At 37.6% G+C, this 24,041-nt stretch overlaps 1 pseudogene across 1 annotated transcript in view; it reads left to right on the top strand.

Annotated features, from left to right (window-relative positions):
* Positions 1–24,041, top strand: part of LOC149816236 (uncharacterized) — a 41,842-nt pseudogene that overhangs the window by 16,821 nt on the left and 980 nt on the right. The gene's annotated exons all lie outside the window — the stretch shown is intronic.

Genomic DNA, 24,041 nt, shown 5'->3' with positions numbered 1-24,041 from the left:
GTCTGGGACCCGATCCATATGTGTCTATGTCATTGATAGGTCTAGGTTGTTTATTGTATTTGGGTCTGATATAACATACCAGACCCGACCCATATGTTATGTATATATTGAGAATATAGGGCACAATACATAATACAGAGAAAATAATCTTCAGTCAGCGTCTCCTCCATAACGTTTTCTCTCTCTTCTGCGTAAACACATTCTGGTGTGATTTCTCACACATATCATCAACATATAAAATGAGAATGATAAATGAGGTACCTCTAGATCTAACAAAAAGAGCAGTGTCAGTATAACAAGAGTGTCAGTATAACAAGATTTAAATCCAAGTTTTAACACAGTATCACTAAATCAATCATACCATGCTTTAGGGGCTTGTTTAAACTCATATAAAGTTTTTTGAAGACGAAGAACCGTGCCATTTTCATTTGTCAAACCAGGGGGATGATACATGTAAACTTCTTCATTTAAGTTCCCATTTAAGAATGCATTCTTAACATTTGACTGATATATAGGTCATTTTCTAATGGATGCTACTGCAACTAGAGCCTTAACTGTGGTCATACGAGCCACTAGGGCGAATGTTTCCTCATAATCTACTCCATATTTTTGAGAGTATCTTTTTGCAACTAGCCTTCCTTTATATCTTTCCAGAGACCTGTCACTTTTTGTTTTAATTTTAAAAACCCATCTACACCCTATTGTCTTTTTTCCTATGTGAAGATATTGAATTGCCCAAGTATGAGCCTTGTGTAACGCATCTAATTCTATTTTCATGGCTTCAACCCATTTCTTTATGTTTTTAGCTTTGTTGTAGTTATATGGTTCGTGATACGAATGAATGCCTAAAAGGCAAGCCCTATAGTTTGGAGAAAAGGATTCGTATGAGACAAACCTATTTGGAGGCCTATATATTCGTTCCAATCTTCTAACACTAGTTTCTTCAACATTTGTTAGTTGATTATATCTTTTAAGGGCACATTGATGCTCTTTATTATCTCGTAGTGTTGTAGAAGATTATGAGATGATTCTCTTTCTTCACTTGAGTCATTAATAGTTTCAAAATTTTCAATATCATTATCAACAATTTCATTATTTAATTTGGGTAGCAAATCAAATAACAAGGCATATTCAGATTCTTCCTTAGGTTTTTCAAAATCAAATCTATTTTCGTTTTCCAAAAAAGTAATACTTTTGGAAATATAAAGCTTATCGTTTGTTTGATCATAACATCGATATCATTTTTTATTTTTAGCATATCCAAGAAAGGCACATTTTATAGCTTTAGGAGTGAGTTTATTATATTTTTCAAGAAGCACAAAACATTTACAACCAAATACCTTTAGTCTTTTCATGTCAAGAGGAATTTTAAAAAGTTTTTCAATAGATTTGTTTTCCAATGTTTGAGAAGGCATTCTATTTATTAAATATACTGCGGTTAGGGCGGTTTCGGCCCAAAATTGTTTTGGAATTTCTTTTGAAATAAGTAGTGTTATAGTAGTTTCAATGATGTGATGATGTTTTCTTTCTGAAATGCTATTTTGTTGAGGGGTCCTAGGACAAGATTTTTGATGGACAATTCCATGATTTTTTAGATATAGTTGAAATTCATTTCAAAGAAACTCTCCCCCAGACTCGGAGCGAAAGACTTTAATATTTATTTTAAATTGATTTTTAACAAGATTATGAAGAATTTTAAAACACGAAAAAACTTCGTATTTGAGTTTTAGGAAGTAAATTCAAGTATGTCTATTAAAATCATCTATAAATGTAACATAATACGAATAACCACCTTTTGATGTAACGAGAGCGAGGCCCCATACATCCAAATGCACTAATTCAAAAATTTCATGTGATACAAAGGTTCTAGATCCAAAATGCGTCATTTGCATTTTTTATACAATCTTCACATACAAAATTTTTATCTTTACAAAATTTTTCCAAAAATTGAAAATGAGATAATTTGGATATAGTTGGGTTTCTTAATCTTTTATGCCAAAGATCTAAATTAATGTCTTTGTCATGATTACAAAATGAAGTTCTTGCATCAACTGATATTTTATTGCCCAGTTTTGTTGCTTGTATACTTGTTTCAAATATCCCCACATTTCCTTTGCCTCTTTATATTTTGAAATATTCACAGCAATCCTCTGTTCTACAGACCCCAGAATCCATGCTTTGATTTTGGCATTATTCTTCTTCCATTCCTCCAACAGACTGTCAGTTTTTTCCCGTTGATTTGGGCTCACTTGTCCCATCCCGAGTCCTTTTCCTTCCATCACAGCCAGCATAAAATCACACCAATATGAATAATTGGTCCCATCCAATTTGACAGTTATCAGCTGAGTTCCTTCTTTCTCCATACCTCACACAACCCCCAACTACAATATTCAAAAGGCTGCACAAGAACATGAAGCGAAGCACTAGAACAGCAGCAATAATGAGCAGCCATTGATATATTTCAGATTGACAAAGTTGCCAAGATCTACCAAAGGTATGTAACCAATACTAAGCACACAATGCAACAAACACCCAAACCACCAGAATAAATGTCAATATACTGCACCCACAATGCAATCGCTTCCCGAATCACCACAAAGAGCCAATGTAACAGTTACCCAAAACACCAAAATGAGTGCTGATATGCTGAAAAGGCACTACCAAATACTAGCTATGATGCTGTAAGTAGTGCCAATACAAAGCCGACAGCCTATACTGAGCAAGCAATAGATTCAATCAATCCCAAATTCACTAGTCACCCTCAAAGGGCACAACACATATACTCAACTGATCCAGCCTCAAAACTACAGCTAATCAAAAGCAATATATCTGTCAAACCCCAAGAAAGTAGCTGAAAACTCGGTCACTGTCAGCAATGACACTAAAAAACTTGCACAAAACTCAACCAAGACACCCTACCATTGGCTAAGAGTTATACCAGATGATTACTGGGTCAAAAACGACCCTAATCTTCGGCACCAAAATCCCCCAAAACAACACAGACAATTGGATTTACTGTTTTATTGATGAATTATTGATTAAATGCACGTGCATGAGTAAATTTCTGTTTTATGAGATCTCATGGCTCTCAATTCACTAATTTTGTCTGGATTCTTTGAAGAGCTTGTTGATTCACATTTATTAAATGCAATCCACTTGCACCTTGTGATAATTGATAAACATTTTTTTGCATAAAATGTATGATTTCACCAAAGACAGACTATATGTTCTTAATTTCTTATCATCTTATGCATGATTTATCTAGTTTCCTATTTTTAAATGTTCATCTATTATTTATCCTATTCTGCAATACAATTTCCATGCCATCTGCTATTCTTTTCAGGAAACCCTCTATTTTTGTCTGCCTTTTTGCTCTACTGAGTGAGCTGGGGAAGGCAGGGTTGCAGCATAGAATTCATGGATTGTTTGAGAGAGCATTGGCAAGTGACAAATTGCAGAAGTCAGTGATACTTTGGCAGTGTTATCTTGCTTATGAACTTCATGTGTGTAATCCTGCTGCAGCTAAACGTGTCTTCTTCAGAGCTATTCATGCGTGCCCATGGTGAGTTTAAACTGGTGTAGATACAGCAAAACTGGCATGAGTATATTTGCTAAATGTGTAGCAGAGGTTTGGTCATATTAATTTTTCTCCAAATTACCTAAACCACTTGGGAAAATATAATTCTCAATTGCCATCATTAAATCCTATAGCTTGTCATTGATGGCATCACTATTTAATATTGATTCATGACACACAGCATCAGGGATGCAAACTGGTTGAGCCTTTTGAATTAGGCACTGTTAAATCCTACATGATCAGATACTGCTTGATAGGTCAGATTAAGATTTAGACACATATGGAGAATCCTTCCAAGGTTCCAGGTCTGGTTCAGATTATAACCCTTATTGGATATGGTATATGTTATTGGGTTTTCAAATTGGTCAGATCTAGACATGCATATGGAGAATCCTTCTAAGATCCAAATCTGGTTTAGATTTTAACCCTTATTGCATATGGTATATGTTATTGTGGCATGTGGACAATCCTTCTAAGATCCAGATCTGGTTTAGATTTTAACCCTTATTAGATATGATTTGATATATAATTGGCTTTAGTGCGCACATTTCCCTCTAGAGTTTTTTCTTGTCCTCCCATTTTGGTAAGTTTGAGTTGTGGTTCTGGAATGGAGCCCATCACATATCCCCAGAGCTTTTTTCCCTTGAGGTTGTTCTCCATAGCGGATATCCACTTCATGTAGTTGGTGCCGTTTAACTTGAAAGAGAGATCAATCTTGTGCTCATTCTTCATAGTGGCTTAGAAAGAGGATGAGCAAAAAGAGTGGAAGAAGTTTTCAAATCACAAACTATCAATGGGTAGTTTTAACAAAAATCAAGAGCACAACCTTGCTCTTATACCATGCAATGAAGTATGCAAAAATATAACTCAAGTGCAAAATCATTCACAAAGTCCAATAATGAACAAGCACTATGGCACAAGAGAAATACACAAAAGAAGAGTGAGAGGCCATTGGGGGCTCCAACATGGAATCGTTGGGAGACCTCAAAGGTCATATTTATGACCGTTGGGGGTCCCAACGACTCTATGTTGTTGGGACCCCCAATGCTATTTAAAAAAAGAGAAAATAACAAGAAATAAAAAGTAAAATATATAAAAAAGAATCTACCTAATTAAAATAGTTGTTTCTAGAAACAACTATGTAAAAAGACTAAAATACCCCTATTGGGTATATATACTTACATGTATTTTAACAAGCTGCCATTTCCACCTCTTTGGATGGCTCATACTTAATGAATTTAGACAAATAAATTAAAATACATTTTATAAAGATACTTGCCCTTATTTTTAATTAAGTGAATGTTTCAATCACCAACTATTTAAATTTTAATGAACAAGCAAAGAAGATTAGTTAGTGGTGGTGATGGTGGTGGATGGTGGTGGTGTCAATGGTAAGGTTGGTGGTGGTGGCAATGGTGATGGTGCTAGTGGTGATGGTAGTGGCAGTGTTGTGGTGGCAATGGTGATGATATTAATGGTGAAAAATGGTGGTGGTGATGATGGTACTAGTGGTGATAAGGTTGGGATCAGTGTTATAAAAAACGCGCCTTGAGGCGCAAAAGGCGCGGCCCTCTGAGCCTCAAGGAGCAAGCCTGAGGCACAAATATATATATATATATATATATATTACAACAAGACTTTTGAGAAGTAATCAAAAAGATTTTTGTAGGTTAATCTCATATATTTTCCAGTTATTTCAGTTATGTAATCAGTTTTTTAGTATATTATTATATTTTAACTTTTGTTGGTTAGTCTCGTATATTTTTCAGTTATTTTAGTCATGTAATTAGTTTCTTAATATATTTTAACTTTTGTTGGTTAATCTCATATATTTTCCAGTTATGTAATCAGTTTTTAGTTACTTTTACATGTTAATCTCATATTTTTTAGAATAATCTCATATATTTTAACTTTTGTAGGTTAATCTCATATATTTTTCAGTGATTTCAGTTATGTAATCAGTTTCTTATTGTTGGTTAATCTCATATATTTTTCAGTTATGTAATCAGTTTTTAGTTATTTTTATATGTTAATCTCATATTTTTTAGAATAATCTCATATATTTTAACTTTTTTTGGTTAATCTCATATATTTTCCAGTTATTTCAGTTATGTAATCAATTTCTTAGCTATGTCACAGGGACTCGGCAAAGCAGGTGCCGCACCTGCGTCGACGCGGGTGCGCGTGCGACACCGGCACCCATGGTCATTTTCGTCCACTTTTCAGACTTAAAAATAAATAAATAAATAAACCCGATGAAAAGGAGGATTAGGGATTTTTTTTTACCTTAATCTCTCCTCTCCTCTCCCGTGCAGCTCAGCTCGAGCTCTCTCCTCCCGACGCCACCTCCTAGGCTCCTCCTCTCTCTCGTCGCAGGTACGTACCCTCTGGCTCCCTTTCGCTCTCTTCTTGTGTCGGAAATGGAGGGGCCGAGCCCCCCTGCTCCCTCTCGCTCTCTTGTTGGGTTAGCAGGGGTGGGGCTGAGCCCCCCCCCCCGCGCGCGCGCGCCCTCTCGCTCTCTTGTTGGGTCGGCAGGGGAGGGGCTGAGCCCCCCCTGCTCCTTCTGTTTTCGGCAGGAGAGGGGCCGCGCCCCCCCTCTTGCTCTTTTGTTGGGTCGGCAGGAGAGGGGCTGAGCCCTCCCTTCTCCCTCTGTTTTCATCAGGGGAGGGGGTCGAGACCCCGTCCCTGCTCCTTATTTTAGGAGAGGGGCAGATCCTCCCTCTTTGCTCCTGATATATATATATATATATTGATTTGAAATTTTGAATGCATTTTTTTTTTGTATTTTCAGGATAAAAATGGCGGATAAAGGGAAAGGACTTGCGTCATCCTCATCCCAACGTATGAGTTCTACTGCTAGTTTTGCTGATAGTTGTAGTGAGATTGATGATGTGGGGCCACTATGGGTACATCTAGATAAATTTGCAAAAACTGGAGAAGGAGGTGGTGAAAACAAGAGATTTCGATGCAAGCTCTGCGAAAAAGATTTTGTTGGGTCTTACACAAGAATGAAGACTCATTTGTTGAAGATACTAGGACATGACATTTCAGGATGCAGAAAAGTTGATGAGGCAATGCGAAAACAATACAAGAAGAATATGAGAAGAGAAAGACAATAGCCGATTCTTGTGCAATTAGTGTGCCATTTGCAAGCCACCAAGAAGATGCTGAAAAGAAAAGAAAAGTCAACGTAGGAGGTAGATGAACGATACATGCAACATTCAATGTATATGGAAGAGAAGAATTGGATAGAAAAGTTGGGGAGATATTTTATTCTAGTTCACTCATTTAATGCGGCTATACTCTCTAGGCCCGGAGGCAGTGATAAATGTGCAAGGGTTGCTAGGTCGTCGCCCAGAAGCGACGCGTCACACTGGCGCCCGGGTGTGGTGTCAAATAGGCAAGGGTTCCCTCACTTTGTTGGACGGGTGGGGGTAAAGAAGTTAGTCCAAGACCATAAAATTATGTTAGCCACTTGGAACATAGGGTCTTTAACTGGTAAGTTGGTAGAGTTAGTAGATGTTATGTGTAGGAGAAATATTGATATTTTATGTCTTCAAGAGACCAAATGGGTAGGTGAGAAAGCTAAAGTGATAGAACCTTGGGGATATAAGATTTGGTATACAGGAATAAATAGGAATAGGAATGGAGTAGGGATTGTTATGAGTCGTCAGTTTATAGATAATGTAGTTGAGGTCCGTAGGAAGGGTGATAGAATTTTACTTATTAAATTAGTATTAGGTACGGATATTATTAATATTATTAGTGTTTATGCACCTCAAGTAGGTTTAGATGATTCCATTAAGCATCAATTTTGGGAAGATTTAGATGGAGTAGTACAAGAGACATCTTATGGAGAAAAGCTTTTCATCGGCGGTGACCTTAATGGACATGTAGGCATTAGTAGAGATGGATTTGAGAATATCCATGGAGGCTATGGTATAGGAGAAAGAAATGAAAGTGGAGAAAGGATTTTAGATTTTTGTTTGTCCTATGATATGATCTTAGCAAACACTTGGTTTAGGAAGAGGGAGTCTCACCTAGTAACATTTAAAAGTGGGGTTAATACGAGTCAGATAGATTTTTTCCTACTTAGAAAGAGAGATAGGGGTTGTTGCATCGATTGTAAGGTTATACCAGGAGAAAGTGTAGCTACACAACATAGAGTCTTAATTTTAGATCTTAGAATTAGACAATGCCGCAAAAGGGATAGACATAGGATAGATCCTAGAATTAAGTGGTGGGCACTAAAAGGAGCTAAACAAGGAATGTTTGTAGAGCAGGTAGTTAAGGAAGTTGATTGGTGTCTCGAGGAGGATTCAGAATCAATGTGGAATAAGATAGCGGGTGGTATGAGAAAAGTAGCTAAGGAGGTATTGGGTGAGTCTAAAGGCGGTGCACCACTAGGTAAGGATACATCATGGTGGAACGAGGATGTCAAATTAGCTATTAAGGTTAAAAGAGAGTGTTATAGAAATCTAAGTATGAGTCGTGATAATGAGAATTTGGAGAAGTATATGATAGCAAAGAAGGAAGCTAAAAAAGTTGTTCGAAACGCGAGGGCTAAGGTATATAAGGAGGTTTATGACAAGTTGGATACCAAAGAAGGCGAGAAGGATATTTATAGGCTTGCAAAGATGAGAGATAGGAAATCGAAGGATTTGGGTATGGTTAGATGTATCAAAGATGAAACGCAAAGGGTTTTAGTCAAAGATGAGGAGATTAAGGAGAGATGGAAAGATTATTTTGATAAGCTATTTAATGATAGTCATGCTCAAGATCTTGGAGACTTCTCCATTCCTTTTCATGAGATAAATCGTGACTTCATGCGCAAGATTCAAAAGAAAGAAATTGCAGAGGCTTTGAAGAAAATGAAATCAAGAAGGGCAGTTGGCCCAGATGGTATACCTATCGAGGCTTGGAAATGCTTGGGAGAGAAAGGTTTAGAATGGTTGACAAATCTTTTTAACTTGATTTGGCGAACAAATAAGATGCCTAATGAGTGGAGGAAGAGTACTTTGGTGCCTTTATATAAGAATAAGGGTGATATACAAGATTGCACAAACTATCGTGGTATAAAACTCATGAGTCATACTATGAAACTTTGGGAGAGGGTGATTGAGTCTAGGTTGAGGAAGGTTGTCATGATATCGGAGAATCAATTTGGTTTTATGCCTGGAAGATCAACTATGGAAGCTATACATCTTCTTAGACAACTTATTGAAAGATATAGAGAGAGGAACAAAGATTTGCATATGGTTTTTATTGATTTAGAGAAGGCATACGATAGAGTACATAGGGACGTTCTCACGTGGACAATGATGAAGAAAGGTGTTTCTCTCAAGTACATTAGTATAATTAAAGATATGTATGAAGGAGTAGTAACCAATGTCCGCACTTGTGGAGGGGTGACAACCAATTTTCCGATAACGGTTGGGTTACATCAAGGATATGCTTTAAGCCCTTTCCTATTTGCGATAGTGATGGATGAGCTTACGAGATCAATTCAAGAAAATGTACTGTGGTGTATGTTGTTTGCTGATGATATTGTTTTGATTGATGAGTCTAGAGCTGGGGTTAATGCTAAGTTAGAATTATGGAGACAGACATTGAAAGCTAGAGGTTTTAAGTTGAGTAAGAGTAAGACTGAATATATGGAATGTCGGTTTAGTAAGCAACGAAGTAGTGATGGGAGTGTAGTGAAGCTTGGTGAGCAAGATATACCGGTGAATGATTATTTCAAATATTTGGGATCCATCATTCAAAAGTATGGAGAAATTGATGGAGATGTAAATCATAGGATAAAGGTTGGGTGGATGAAATGGAAAAGTGCTACTGGAGTGCTGTGCGATCGTAGAATGCCATTGCGGTTGAAGGGAAAGTTTTATAGGACGACTATTAGACCCGCTTTACTATATGGTACGGAATGTTGGGCTGCCAAGAGACATCATATTCAAAAAATGAGTGTAGCTGAGATGCGGATGCTTAGATGAATGTGTGGAAATACAATAAAAGATAAGATTCGGAACGAAGAGATACGTAAGAAGGTAGGTGTTGCACCCATTGAGAATAAGATGCGAGAGAATCGTTTACGGTGGTTTGGACATATTCGGCGAAGGCCTAATGATGCTCCAGTTAGAAGGTTGGAGAAATGGGAAAATATATTAGTTAAAAGAGGTAGGGGTAGGCCTAGGAAGACTTGGATGGAGATGATAGGAAAGGATATGAATGCTTTGAACCTCACCGAGGACATGGCGTTGGATAGAAATGATTGGAGGAAAAGGATTCATGTGGAAGACCCAAAATGAATTTCTTTTTTGGTTCATATCGCTGACCCCAATTGTTTTGGGATGAAGGCGTAGTTGTTGTTGTTGTTGTCACTCATTTAATGCGGCTAAAAATCCTTATTGGAAGGATTTAGTAACATCCTTGAGAAATTGTAATTTGAGTGGCTATGCGCTTCCAAGTTCAGAAAAAATACGAACCACACTTCTTGCAGAAGAGAGGGCAAATGTCGAGAGATTGCTGGAGATTAAAAAATATTCATGGGAGCAAAATGAAGTGTCTGATTGATGGACAAATATTCAAAGCTGTCACATGGGTGCGGGTGCGGGGATTCGATGCTTTCAAAAAACCCGGGTGCGGTAGGGGCAAAAATGTAATATATATATATATATATATATATATATATATATATATATATATATATATATATATATATATATATATATATATATATATATATATATATATATATATATATATATAAAGGGGGTTCAGGGGTTCCCCCTACGCGGGTTTTTTCAAATTTCATTTTATATACAACTGCACGATAGCGCACCCATCTCGTCAGGAGAACAATGAATACTAATAGCCAGCAAGGCTACCACCATCATTATCATTTATTATGGAGAGAGAACATCCTTTACGAAAAAGAAGGATCAGGATTGAAAAGGCAGGAGCAATAGCAGCTGTCAGCAGAATTTTTTTTTAAAAAATTCCGCAGCCCATATCATAGGGTAATTTTTTTTTTTAAAAAAAGTCCAAAAAAAATGGACCTAAATGATCTTGGGTGCGGTCGACGCACCCAGGATCGGGTTGACCGCACCTGGTGCCGCACCCGCGTCGACGCGGGTGCGACACCCTGCTAGCCGAATCCCTGTGACATAGATTCAAAGGCATCCACTGATCAATTTCATTGCTTGTTCGCTTAGTGACACAATATTCTTGAAAGCAGTTGATGCATCTGTGGAATATAAAAATGCAGAGTATTTGAAGGAGTTGTTTATAGAAATCATAAAAGAAGTGAGTGATCAGAAAATGATACAAATCATTACAGACAACGCTCCAGTTTGAAGAGTGAGTACCCTCATATTTTTTGGACTCTCTGTGTAGCAGACAACTTAAATCTGACCCCAAAGAGCATCTGCAACCCCAACGAAGAAGAAAATTTACAAGCATATGCTTTATGTTCATAAATTGAAGATTTAGAAAGAAATGTCAAAAGCATTAGAAATTTTGTTGTTAACCACCATCGTGCTAATGCTATATTTAATAGGCATTATGACTTGAAATTGTTGAAGGTCGTTGAAACACATTTTGCATCCATCATTGTGATGGTGAAGATGATTAAAAGAGTGAAGAATGCTTTGCCTAACATGATGACTGATGAAAATTGGACATTCTATCGTGCTGATGTTGCTATCAACGCTCAAGAAATTAAAAAATTCATTCTTTATGATGAGTTTTGGGACATGGTGGTATACTTCCTTCAATTTACGCAACCTATTTGAGAAATGTTAAGAGAAGTTGATAAGGATGGGTCCATGCTTCATAGAGTTTATGAAATGTGGAATACTATGATTGAAAAAATACAAGCTATAGTTTTCAAGCATGAAGAAAAAAATCTTATATTGGATGATTCAAATTTTTTAATCATATTCATTCAATTTTAGTCAGAAGATGGGATAAGAGCAACACTTCTTTGCATTGCATGACACATTCTCTTAATCCAAAATATTATGCAAATAAGTGACGGGCTGGTGGTATTGGTCGTGTCCCTCCAAATTTAGACTCAGAGCTATCAAGACATAGAAATATGTGTATGAAAAGACTTTCCATAAACATATCTTCTATATCAAGTCACACAAGAGCTTGAAAAGTTTTCATCTTCGAGATGATATGGACCGACATTATTCGCGAGAGAAGAGGATGATATAGATCCTATAACATGGTGGTCCAAATTTGGATCAGAAACACCTCTTCTCTAACGTCTTGCATTAAGATTGCTATCGCAGCCTGCTGGTTCATCTTGTTGTGAAAGAAATTGGAGCACATATTCTCAAATCCACAACATAAAGAAAAACAAACTCATCAGCAAGCGTGCAAAGAATTTAATATATGTTCATTCAAATCTTCGATTACTTTCGCGAACCAATGATGAATACATGTACTAATTTGGTGTCTTAGTTATTTGATTATTTTCTTAGTTTTTCATTTAAATATACTTGTATTGTATTTTAACATTTTCAAATTGGGTTTGTAACACAGACAAAGAACATCCAAATTTGGGATGTAAACCTAGAAGAGTGTGACTTCGAGGGAGAGCATGATTTCAACATAACAAACATGGATTTAGCTGAGCCCAATATTCCTTCTAATGATGCATTTGATGATGAAGAAGAAAATTATTACGATCCATTACTTCATCGGGATATACTTTGGTATGTAATTTAGTTCTTTTGTGCTTTTCTTATGTGATTGATATTTAGGTTGATTTATGTAATTGCTTTAATTATTTGATTGATATTTAGGTTGATATATTGCATGCATGATGAATGATATTATGACAATGTTAACTCTTAAAACTTCAAATATATATATATATATATATATATATATATATATATATATATATATATATATATATATATATATATATATACATTTTTTGCCCTGCCGCACCCTCGCACCCAAGGTTTTTGAAAGTGCCGCACCCGTACCTGCACCCGCACCCATGTGACAGTTTCTTAGTATATTTTAACTTTTGTTGGTTAATCTCATATATTTTCCAGTTATGCAATCAGTTTTTAGTTACTTTTATATGTTAATCTCATATTTTTTAAAATAATCTCATATATTTTCCAGTTATTTCAGTTATGTAATTAGTTTATTAGTATATTTTAACTTTTGTTGGTTAATCTTATATATTTTCCAGTTATGTAATCAGTTTTTTAGTTACTTTTATATGTTAATCTCATATTTTTTAGAATAATCTCATATATTTTAACTTTTGTTGGTTAATCTCATATATTTTCTAGTTGTGTAAACGGTTTCTTAATATATTTTTTCTTTTATTGGTTAATCTCATATACTCTCCCGTTATGTAATCATTTTTTTACTTTTATATGTTAATCTCATATTTTTTAGAATAATCTCATATATTTTAACTTTTGTAGGTTAATCTCATATATTTTCCAGTTATTTATGTTATGTAATAAGATTCTTAGTATATTTTATCTTTTTTTGGTTAATCTCATATATTTTTCAATTATATAATCAGTTTTTAGTTACTTTTATATGTTAATCTCATATTTTTTAGTACTTATTTGAGATTTTCTATTTCTTATTGGTTGTTATTTCTGTTAGTTTTGGATCATGGATCCGACCCGCACCACATTCCAAGGATCCATCTTGGGATGCGTGGGCGGTGGCATGTTTGTAATTAGTTTTTACTTCTTGTGTAATGTCATACTATGTACACCACTTATAAATATTAAGTAAAAGAGGGAAAACCCTATTGCCGCCAACACCTCTCTTCTCTCTTTACCTAATCTCTAACCCTTGCAGGTGGATATTTCAGACATGGTATCAGAGCACAGGCACAGAAATCAATCATCTAGAAGGCCTCTAAAGACCAACACGTGCTCTTAAAGAACGTAGGTTTATTTCTGTCCCTTCTTCCTTAATCAGTTTTGCTTCTTTCCTCTTTTTTCTTATAAATCTTTCACGTCATTCCAGTTTTTCTTTTTTGGTTCTTCTCATTCTCAATATTTCTGGTACACACGTCTTAACATCCTGTTTCAGTCTGTCGAGTTTTTGTTTTCTCCCCAAAATATTTTTGATTCTTTCCCTTTTTCTGGTTCGCACGTTACTATTTTATGTGTAACGTGTGTGCCAATATCTTTTTCAGCACACAGCAGCATTGCTGCTTCCTTTTCTCACGTGTGTGCTGATATCATTTTCAGCACACAACATTGCTGTATCTTTTTCTCTGTGTAACGTGTGTGCTGATATCATTTTCTGCACACAACAACATTGCTGTATCTTTTTTTCTGTGTAACGTGTGTGCTGGTATCATTTTCAGCACACAGCAGCATTGCTGTTTTCCTCTTTCTCTGAATAACGTGTGTGCTGATATTATTTTCAGCACACAACATTGCTGTCTCCTCTTCAATACACTGTTAGAACAGTTTTGGCTTCTCATTCTTCATATAATCCATGGATTCCAAGTTGAACCCTAGTTTTCTTACTCACCTTATGACCCATAAGTTATCTCATGATAACTACTTACTTTGGAAACGTCAGATTGTACCCTTTATTCGCAGTCATGGTCTTTATGGGCATCTAGATGGGCGATCACCTGCCCCACCTACACATATCATGCAAGAAATAACAGGTGAAGATGGGAAGGTGAGTCAACTTCGAACCACCAATCCTGCTTATGACATATGGGTACAACGGGATCAGACATTAGTTGCTTACATAACTTCCACACTTTCTGATCGTGTTTTACAAACTATTTCTGATGATTAATCTGTTGCCGAGTTGTGGAATGGACTAGCTCATTTCTTTTCTCAGGTTTCTGAATCTCGGGCTTTGCAACTCAAGTGGCAATTCCAATCCATGCGAAAAAGAAACAAATCTATTACAGAGTTCATGGGGGATGTCAGGGTTATTACAGATCAGTTAGCTGCCATTGGAAGTCCTGTATCAGATAAGGACATGGTACAACATGTATTAGGTAGCCTTGGACCTGAATATCGCATGTTTTGCACAACACTCCAGGTTGTCTCAGTTCTTCCATGTTTTGATGATCTTCAATCTAAGCTTTTGCAATATGAGGTCAGTTTAAGTCAGGAACACGCGTCAGATAATACTCATCCTGTGATGATGGCACATATGCCTATTCAAACAAGAGCCTTATTTACTCCTCGTCCAAATGGAACAACTATAAACAAAGGAGGAGTACTACCTACACCAGCTGGAGGAGGCCTTGGCTCAAGCAGTGTACCACGAGGGGGACGTGTTCCTACTTGTTTTCTATGCAACAAGTGGGGACATGTTAAAGCAAATTGCTGGTACAATCCTCAGAACCGGAACAAAACAGGGAGGCTAGGGCAGAGGGCAACTCAGATGTTTGCACGCACTCCTCAGGGACAGGTTCTTCCACAGGACGTACAAAATATCCTTATGACTACTTTTAATCAGATGAATTTGCGTCAAAATGATGATGGTATATGGTATATTGATTCAGGGGCAACAACACATGTTACTTCTGATGCAGGTAAAATTTCTCACTTGACTCCTTACACTAGAAATGACACTATAGTCATAGGAGATGGATCTCACCACCCCATATCTCACACTGGAAATGTCTCCCTTTCTTTGCCTGAATCTCAATTACCCTTGTCAAAAGTCTTACTCACACCTGCTATTCAAAAGAATATTCTATGTGTGTCTAAATTAGTTGATGAAACAAATTCTTCCGTTGAATTTACTCCTTCTGTTTATCTTAAGGATCTTCACACCAAGAAGACGCTCGCTAAAGGTGAATGGCGCGGGAACATGTACGTCTTTGAAGAATCTAATGTGCCTTTGAAGATGTAGCCGTGGCTTCTTCAACTCCTTCCTTTCCAACATTTTGAGTCGATCCACAGATCATAGTTCTTCATCTAGAGTCTTGAAACTTAATAAGCCAGACTTATGGCATCTTCGTTTGGGTCATTGTAGTCAAGTTTTTCTTGACAAGTTGTCTGCTAAAGGTCTAATACCCGCAGTCAGTGTAGAGTCAAAATGTCCAAGTTGTCATTTATGCAAAAGTCATGTACTTCCTTTTCATAGTATCAATAAAAGAGCAACAAAACCTTTTATGATTATATGCTCAGATGTTTGGGGTCCTGCGCCCACTGCCTCTCTTTCTGGATCTCGATACTATGTACTTTTTCTTGATTCTTACACTCGTTTTAGTTGGATTTACTTCATGAAAAACAAACATGAAGTTTTCAAGTTGTTCAAACAGTTTCATGTGAAAAGAAGTGTTTTCTCTGGTTACGGGTCATGGATCTGAAGATCCAGGACCCGTGACATCCACTTCTTCATTAATGGCATTATGTAATATTGATTATTGTAATGAGGGGTATTTTAGTACCCTAAAATTTTGTAATCACATGTTAATATGAAGGAATACACAACAACCGACCCTATTGTTGAAGGGGTATCGGTTTCTCCCAACTTCTCTCTCCCTTTCTCTCTCTCTCTCTCTGTTTTTTCAGATCTCACGCGTGGAAGGACCTGGAGATTCAAAATCTAACATGGTATCAGAGCCACGCTTCAGTTGAAACTGAAATCGATCTCAAAGGTACGTCCGATAGATCTATCCTTCTCGATTTCTTCTTCTAAGTCAAGAACATATCCCTCCGTTCCCTATTTTTATTTTTTTTTGGGGTTCACGACCGACCCATTTTTGTCTCCCCACATTCCTTTCTTCTCTATCAGATCTGATATCAATCAGATCTGAAGATAATCAGATCTGATTCAGATCTGACTTCTTCTTCCCACAGTCTTCTTTTCGCCTCTTTCTATTTATCTTTTACTTCGGTGGTGGCAGCCTTTTTTCTATCCCTTGAGTAACTCAATCCAGATTTTCGACCCAAATACCTAGTTTATCGCTGTTGATAGCAGCGTGATCTAATCACGCAGGGTCCTATTTCTCATTCTGTCACTAGCATATCCAGTTTATTGCTGTTGATAGCAGCGTGATCTAATCACGCAGGGTCCTATTTTGATTCAGCTGCATCCTTGATCAAGCCGATACATTCATTTTTTTTTTGTTTTCATATCAAATATTCCATTTCATATACAAATCAGAAATCTGATTGACATTCAATTTCTGTTTCATATCAGCAATCTGAATTAGTTTCTGCAGTCTGATAGCCATCGATCTGAGTTAGTTCCTGCAAAAAAAAAAAAACTGCAGGTGTGAGCAGATTGTGCTGAATACATTCTTAATTCTGTGAAACATGAATTCACTTCCTAGTCAATCAGTTCTTTCTTCCAGTTTCCTCAGTCAACTCGTGTCTGAAAAATTAAATAATGGTAATTTCTTGACTTGGAAGAGGCAAATCATACCTTTCATTAGGAGTCAGGATCTTTCTGGACACCTGGATGGATCTATTCCAGTTCCTCCTGAGTTCCTATCACAAGAAGAAAGGGACAGCAAAGGGGAAGCTACTACCGTATATGTTAGAAATCCTGAATTTGTGGCTTGGGTGAAAAGAGACCAAGCGCTTGTTGCATATATTACATCAACACTGTCACAAGAGGTTCTTGTAGCCATTCCAGATGACTGCACTGCCATGCAACTTTGGAACAGACTAATTCAGACATACTCACAGGTTTCTCAGGCCAGGATTATGTTTCTTAAAAGAGAATTTCAAATGTTAAGAAAGGATTCTATGTCCATCATGGAATATTTGAACAAAATGAAGGTTATCACAGATCAGTTAGCAGTTGTTGGAAGTACAGTTTCTGATAAAGATTTGGTACAGCAAACCCTCAGTGGATTGGGACACGACTATCATATGATTGTCACTTCTCTATTATGTTTACCTGAGCTGCCCAACTTTGAAGATCTGCGCGCAAAATTGTTACAATATGAGATGAATCTAAAGGGATTTTCTGAAGAATCATCTATGCATACTGGGGCACAAGAAGTTCTTGCTACAGGGGTTACTTATGCACGAGGACGAGGAAGCTATGATTTCAAGGGAAAAGGAGCACAAGGGAGAAGTAGCCATGGCGGTCGTGGATTATTGCCTACACCCAACTCATATACCAACTCACAAAGACAGAGGCCAATTCCTACTTGCTTTATGTGTAATAAAAGGGGGCACATCAAAGCCAATTGCTGGTTCAATCCCCTAAATAAAGGAAAATCAACACAAACTGAAGCAAAAAGAGGCACAGACAGTACAAGGACCAATGGAGAAGTAAAAGAGTTGTTGTTGTCAGCCTTAGCAGAATTGAATCTGAAACAGAATGAGCAAGGTACTTGGTATGTGGACTCTGGCGCAGCGACTCATGTTACTGGTGATGCAGGTAAGCTCCTAAAACTTGTTCCTTACATTGGTAGAAGTATTATAGTTACTGGAGATGGATCACACCACTCTGTCTCGCATATTGGAAACTCCATCATACCCTTGCCCGAATCTTCCATCAACCTTTCAAATGTTCTTTATGCTCCTAATATCAAGAAAAACATTGTTTCAGTTTCTAAACTTGTTGATGATGTCAAAGCCTCAGTTGAATTTCTTGTTAAGGATCTCTGCACGAAGGAGACGTTCGCTAGAGAAAAACGACAAGGCAATATGTATGTTTTTCAAGAAGATCCTTCAGCACATGTTAGCTCTGCAAATCCAAACTTGAAGCTCCAATCATCGTTGTCTTCTGAAAATCCTACCTGTGTTTTTAGTGTCTCTGAAATCAATAAGCCAAATCTTTGGCATGGTCGTCTAGGTCACTGCAGTAGTAGTTTCATTGAAAAGCTTGTTTCGAATAATCTTATTCCCAAGTCAAGTTTAGGAATAAATGTCAATGAAAATAAATGTTCTAGTTGTCTCTTATGTAAGAGTCATGTTTTACCATTTCATTATATCAATAAAAGAGCTTCAAGACCTTTTGAGACTATTTGTTCTGATGTTTGGGGGCCTGCTCCAGTTGCTTCCATGTCTGGAACTAGATATTATCTTTTATTTGTTGACAGTTATTCTCGCTATTCCTGGATATTTTTCATGAAACATAAATCCGAGACTTTCAAGTTGTTCCGTAACTTCCATTCCTTTGTCAAAAACCAATTTTCTGAAAACATCCTAAGTTTCCAATGTGACGGAGGAGGCGAATTCTCTTCCATTGACTTTACTAACTTTCTTCAAAGTAATGGGATAAGAAAAAAGGTGTCTTTCCCACACACACCTCAGCAGAATGTGATTGCTGAAAGGAAGCATTGCCATATTGTTGAGAGTGCGATGAGCATGATGCATGACAGTAATCTTCTGATCACTTTATGGACAAAGGCTTTTCATTCTGCAGTTCATGTGATAAATCGATTCCCCATGACTATTTTGGAAAACAAGTCTCCTTGTCTCTTTTTGGTATACACCCCAACTACTATGATTTGCATGTCTTTGGATGTTTATGCTATATTCATGTTGACAGTTCAAGGAGACATAAGTTTCAGGACAAGGCTTTAAAGTGCAGGTTTGTGGGTTATGCTGATGACTATAAAGGGTACAGGTGCTATGATCCGGTGAGCAAGCACATCAAAATATCAAGAAATGTCATCTTCGATGAATTGAATTTTGATTGTCGATGTACTAGTTCTTCAGAATCAAAACATAGAGTTGAGGCTTATTATCCTTGGTTGAATTATGAACTTCTCTCAGGAGCTAGTGATGCTTGCTTAAATTGCATTCAAAAGGATAAGAAACTTGTGTCGACTGATGGAATGATTGATCATGAAAATACAGACTCAACTTTGAATCCAGGAAGGTATAAAGGCCTTGTCTACACTCGACGAGAAAGAGAGTCACCCACCATAGTTGATTCAGACATGGACGCATCCTCAACATCCAACATTGTTGATACTAGAAGATCCACACGTTCTCGCCATCCAATTGAAAGGTGGGTTAGTTATGGAAATTTCTCATTAGATTTTCAACTCTTTCTAACAGCCTTGAATAAAGAAGATGAACCCACAACGTTCTCTCAAGCATCAAATTCCAGAAGATGGATTGAAGCAATGAATGAGGAGATGGAAGCTCTACATGAATGTGGTACGTGGGATGTCGTATCAAGACCACCTGACAGAAACGTTGTTGGTTCGAAATGGGTGTACAAAATAAAGTATAAACCAGATGGGACTATAGAGCGATACAAGGCGAGACTTGTAGCCAAAGGTTTTACACAGGAGCAAGGATAGGATTATGATGAAACCTTTAGTCCAGTTGTGAGGATGAGGACAATCCGAGTCATACTTTCTTTAGCCATTGAACACCAATGGACCATTAGCCAACTTGATGTGAATAATGCTTTTCTTCATGGAGATTTGAGAGAAGAAGTTTACATGGAACAACCCACTGGTTACGCAGAAGGTAATCCTACAAAATATGTCTGCAGACTAAAAAGGGCGATATATGGATTGAAGCAGGCATCTCGATCTTGGTTTGACAGCTTTTCTCTTGAAATACAAAAGTATGGTTTTAAGAAATCTCTTCTTGACCACTCCTTATTTATATTTAAGAACGAAGATACAATTACTCTGTTGTTGATATATGTGGATGATATTATCATCACTGGCAGTTCCAATGAGCACATTGAAGAAGTCAAACATCTCTTGAATCAGAGGTTCAAAATGAAGGACCTTGGCAAACTACGGTACTTTCTTGGAATTGAAGTCGACAGTTCCTCTGAAAAAATGACTCTCACTCAACATAAGTATACCATTGATGTTCTCAATAAATCGGGTATGAAAGACTGCAAGCCCTTGAGCACTCCTAGCGTTCTTCATCAAAGGCTTAGCTCTCAAGACGGAGATCCATTTGATAATCCCACACAGTACCGTAGCATAGTGGGTATGTTACAATACCTCACTTTTACTCGCCTTGATATAGTCTACTCGGTGAATCAAGTTTCTCAGTTTATGCATGCCCCATGTGAAGGGCATATGGAAGCAGTTGAACGGATACTACGATATCTGAAGGGAACGGTTGGGGATGGTCTCACATATAAGCGAAAGACAAATGAGCAAAGTGCACATGAGATCACTATTTATTCTGATGCGGACTGGGCGGGAGATCCAGATGAACGCAGATCAGTATCCGGCTATTGTGTATTTGTTGGGATGAATTTGGTTTCTTGGAGTAGTAAGAAACAAAAGGCTGTTGCCAGATCCAGTACAGAGGCTGAATACAGGTCAATGGCAGCCACCACTGCTGAGGCTACTTGGGTTAGACATCTACTGACAGAAGTCGGAGAATCGATATCTCGATCACTTCTTTTGTGTGACAACCAGAGCGCCATTAGTATGTCTTTTAATCCAATCCATCACAGTCGTGCCAAACATATTGAAATAGACCAGCATTTTGTGAGACAAAAGGTAGAAGAGAAAGAGATTGAGCCTGATTTTGTTCGAACTACAGATCAAGTGGCGGATATATTTACAAAAGGATTGACAAAAGACAGATTTTGGATGTTAAAAGGCAAGTTGTTCATGATTCAAGATCATGCACAACTTGAGGGAGGGTGAAAAGAAGTGTTTTCTCTGGTTACGGGTCATGGATCTGAAGATCCAGGACCCGTGACATCCACTTCTTCATTAATGGCATTATGTAATATTGATTATTGTAATGTGGGGTATTTTAGTACCCTAAAATTTTGTAATCACATGTTAATATGAAGGAATACACAGCAGCCGACCCTATTGCTGAAGGGGTATCGGTTTCTCCCAACTTCTCTCTCCCTTTTTCTCTCTCTCTCTCTCTGTTTTTTCAGATCTCACGCGTGGAAGGACCTGGAGATTCAAAATCTAACATCATGCACTAGTCCAAAACCAATTCAATACCAATGTTGTATATTTCCAGTGTGATGGGAGGGGGGAGAATACATATCTCATGATTTTAGTGAATATTTGAAGGAGCATGGCATTACACGTAACATTTCTTGCCCTCATACCCCTCAACAAAATGGAGTAGCTGAGAGAAAACACAGGCAATTTGTTGAGACAACCTTGAGCATGATGCACACTGTGGGTATTCCCTTCTCTCTTTGGACCGAGGCTTTCCATACAACTGTTTATGTTATCAACAGGTTGCCCATGACCATCCTTGAAGATAATTCTCCATACTTTGTTCTTTATAATTGTCATCCATCATATGAAGAACTACATCATTTTGGTTGTATATGTTATGTTCATATTGATCATTCATTGAGAAATAAGTTTCAAGACAGAGTTGTACAGTGCAAGTTTCTTGGGTATGCAGATGAATATAAGGGATACAGGTGTTATGATCCTCATACAAGCAAAATTCGGGTATCTAGAAATGTTGTTTTTGATGATGAAAATTTTGACACTTTGGGTTCGTCTTCCACAGATACACAGGACAATTATGATCCTTGGCTCAGTGACTCACTTTTATATGACTCGTTGCCTTATGAGGATTCATCTTTATTGACAGACAATGAACCCTATGCTTTCGATGTGGAACCACATATGGAAGACATTCCTCCTACAACAACATCCTCACATTTTTCTGGTCTTGTTTATTCTCGTAGAGCCCTTCCAGTCAATGATGAGACTCCTCTACGACGTTCCACTCGGATTAGACATCCTATAGATCGTTGGGTAAGTTATAACAATTTCTCTTTGGATTTTCAAACATTTCTAACCAGAGTGTCCAAAGAAACAGAACCTTCCTCTTTTCATGATGTACATTCCCGTGCCTGGGTAGAGGTGATGAATGAGGAAATGGAAGCATTGCATGAATGCAATACATGGGAAATTGTACCAAGGCCAGATAACAAGAATGTTGTAGGGTCCAAATGGGTGTACAAGATCAAGCACAAACCGGATGGCAGTGTTGAGCGCTATAAAGCTCGTCTGGTCGCACGAGGTTTCACACAGCAGTATGGAAATGTCTACGATGAAACGTTCAACCCAGTCGTAAAATTGGGCACCGTCAGGATTATCATTGCATTGGCATTACAACATGGATGGTCACTCAGTCAACTTGATGTTAAAAATGCCTTTTTGCATGGTGAACTAAAGGAAGAAGTTTACATGGAGCAGCCACCTGGTTATAGTATGCATGATTCATCCAATTGGGTATGTAAACTTCGACGCTCTCTTTATGGCTTGAAACAAGCTTTTCGATCTTGGTTTGAGAGTTTTTCCACGGAGATCCAACATCATGGGTTCACTAAAAGTGTCCTAGATCATTCATTGTTCATATTCAAAAGTGATTCAGCTATTGTTTGGGTGCTTATATATGTTGATGACATCATTATTACCAGGAGTGATGAGGTTCACATATTTTGGGTTAAGTCTATGCTGATGGCTAAATTCAAGATGAAAGACTTGGGTCCTTTGCGATATTTTTTGGGTGTGGAAGTTGATAGTCGACATGAGACTATTACATTGAGCCAACATAAGTACACCATTGATATTTTACTTGCTCCAGGGATGGAGAATTGTAAACCAATTAGCACACCTTGCCTTCTAAATCATAAGCTAAGTGCAAAAGAAGGCACTACTTATCATGATCCTACTTTGTATCGTCGAGTTGTAGGGATGTTACAATACTTAACATTCACTAGGCTTGACATAGCATACTTTGTCAATCAGGCTTCACAGTTTATGCATGCTCCTACAGATGTACATATGGAAGGAGTAAAAAGGATCTTTCGGTATTTAAAGGGTATGATTGGAGATGGCTTGATGTACACCAAGGACACAACTTATATGTCAGGGAATCGAATATTCACCTACACAGACGCGGACTAGGCGGGTGATCCTGACGAACGAAGATCAGTTTCGGGGTATTGCATTCTTATCGGCAATAATATTGTAACATGGAGTAGCAAGAAGCAAAAGGCAGTGGCGCGATCTAGTACTGAAGCAGAATATCGTGCAATGGCAGCAGAAACAACCGATGTTACATGGGTGAGACATCTACTGCAAGAATTACAAGAACCAATCTCGTCCTCTGCTTCTTTGCGATAATCAGAGTGCTATTAATATTGCCTTCAATCCCATCCTTCATTGTCGCACGAAGCATATCGAGATCGATCAACATTTTGTTAGGCAAAAGGTGGAAGAAAAAGAAATTGAACCTGCATATGTTCGGTCAGATATGCAAGTTGCTGACATCTTTACCAAGGGATTATCCACTCATCAGTTTTGGGCACTCAAAGGCAAGTTGAGCATGATCAAAGACCATACTCAACTTGAGGGAGGCTGTTAGTTTTGGATCATGGATCCGACCCGCACTACATTCCAAGGATCCATCTTGGGATGCGTGGGCGGTGGCATGTTTGTAATTAGTTTTTACTTCTTGTGTAATGTCATACTATGTACAACACTTATAAATATTAAGTAAAAGAGGGAAAACCCTATTGCCGCCAACACCTC

This window comes from Nuphar pumila, chromosome 14, assembly GCF_984573655.1.
Source record: "Nuphar pumila chromosome 14, dmNupPumi1.hap1.1, whole genome shotgun sequence".
NCBI classification, from domain to species: Eukaryota; Viridiplantae; Streptophyta; class Magnoliopsida; order Nymphaeales; family Nymphaeaceae; genus Nuphar; species Nuphar pumila.
Note: the sequence above shows the minus strand (reverse complement) of the source record. Positions and strands in the feature narration are given on the sequence as shown.